We start from the raw sequence: 1844 nt of genomic DNA, 5'->3' as shown, positions 1-1844 counted from the left end.
GCGGACCGGAAGCGGCGGTGCGCGAAGGTGACGTCAGTTACCGCCCGGCGCCAGACGCCACCATTGCGCGCCACGGCGCGCCGCGCCTCTCCCCTGGCTTCGCCCGCCAGGCTTGGTACACAAACTCGATGTTTTTCCGCCGGTTTCCAAAGAAGCAAGCTCTTGGTGCTTTAAGAGCCCTAAGCTGTATGGAGTGAAACCTGTAGCCTTCACTTCTTTGCCCTCTGTCACACTGAAATAACGTAAGTTTTATTTTTTAAGTCTTCCATGCGTCATGACAGATATTTTAGTCTCTGAGCTGTAAAGCTTTCCTCAAAGGAAAATCCTAGAAGCATACCAGTTTCTGCTGTGCGAACGAGATAAAGCGTAAGAGAAAACCAAAGCGAAGCAAAAGCCTTTAAACCCCCATAATGCCACCACAAAAAAATACAACAGCGTATTCTTTTTTTTTTTTTTTTTTTTTCCCACTGTACAGCAAGGGGGTCAGGTTATCCTTACATGTATACATTACAATTACAGTTTTTCCCCCACCCTTTCTTCTGTTGCAACATGAGTATCTAGACATAGTTCTCAATGCTATTCAGCAGGATCTCCTTGTAAATCTATTCTAAGTACAACAGCGTATTCTTTTTCTCCTGGGTCCTTCTAATTTCTGTACATGTGCATCATAGCACAGGTGTTTTACATAGTCCTAAACAAAGTACACGGTTTTAAGTTTGACTTTTTCTATACCGGCGAAGTATTTTTAATGTCATAATTATCGATTTAATGTCGTTATATTCCATCAGTCTCACAGCACATAAATTACCTAACTCTCCTTTCTCTACTCCTCTTATGGGATATAGGTTTTTTCCCATGTCCTGTTATTAATTGACAACACTTCATTGAACGTCTCCACACTATCTAAAATCATCTTGTTTCCAGTTTACTTTTTGCCTCTCCCCACTAAAATGTTAACTCTTCAAACAAAGGCAAAGCTCTTATCTGTCACAGCTGACTAACGAAGCTGGAAAAGTGCATGGTACTTGGTAGACTCTCAATAAATATTTTTTAATGTATGGTTGAATAGACTAATAAAGATTTTAGGGGTTCCCGTCGTGGCTCAGTGGTTAACGAATCCCACTAGGAACCATGAGGTTGTGGGTTCCATCCCTGGGCTCGCTCGGTGGGTTAAGGATCTGGCATTGAGGTGAGCTATGGTGTAGGTCGCAGACACAGCTCGGATCCCGCGTTGCTGTTGCTGTGGCTCTGGCATAGGCCAGCAGCTACAGCTCCGATTAGACCCCCAGCCTGGGAACCTCCATGTGCTGCAGGAGCGGCCCTAGAAAAAAGACAAAAAACAAACAAACAAACGAAATGATTTTAGTTCAAAATATATAACATTAGGAGTTACTACTGTGGCCCAAGTGGGATAAAGAATCCTGTGATGCTGAAGCTGTGGCTGGGATTCAGTCCCTGCCCCAGGAACTTCTATATGCGGGAGTGAGGCCATAACATTTTTTAAATTATGTATTACTCTAGGACACATTTCTTTCTTTTTTTATTTTATGGCCCCACCTGTGGCACATCCAGGCCAAAGATTGAATCGAAGCCACAGCTGTGATCTGTGCTGCAGCTGTGACAATGCTGGTCCTTCATCCCACTGGGCAGGGCAGGGGATCAACCTGCTCCTCCCAACTACCTGAGCTGCTGCAGTTGGATTCTTTTTTTAAAAAAAAGTTTTATTGAAGTATAGTTGATTTGCACGTTTGTGGTAAATTCTGCTGTACAACAAAGTGATTCAGTCATACATATACACATATCCATTCTCTTTCAAATTCAAATTCTTTTCCCACACGGGTTAT

At 43.3% G+C, this 1844-nt stretch overlaps 1 protein-coding gene across 3 annotated transcripts in view; it reads left to right on the top strand.

Moving 5' to 3' along the window:
- Positions 1-59: 59 nt before the first annotated feature.
- Positions 60-1844, top strand: part of AARS1 (alanyl-tRNA synthetase 1) — a 70673-nt gene continuing 68888 nt past the window's right edge. For all 3 annotated transcript variants that reach the window (XM_084959612.1, XM_084959610.1, XM_084959607.1), the window contains exon 1: positions 60-242. The gene's annotated coding sequence lies outside the window, so the exon portion shown is untranslated. The remainder of the gene's footprint in view (positions 243-1844) is intronic.

This window comes from Sus scrofa, chromosome 6 (assembly GCF_054392235.1).
Source record: "Sus scrofa isolate SSC_HxYL_T2T_F1_AM1 chromosome 6, Sscrofa_HxYL_maternal_Yorkshire_Landrace_v2.0, whole genome shotgun sequence".
Taxonomy (NCBI): domain Eukaryota; kingdom Metazoa; phylum Chordata; class Mammalia; order Artiodactyla; family Suidae; genus Sus; species Sus scrofa.
This window is presented reverse-complemented; position numbering and strand designations above follow the sequence as displayed.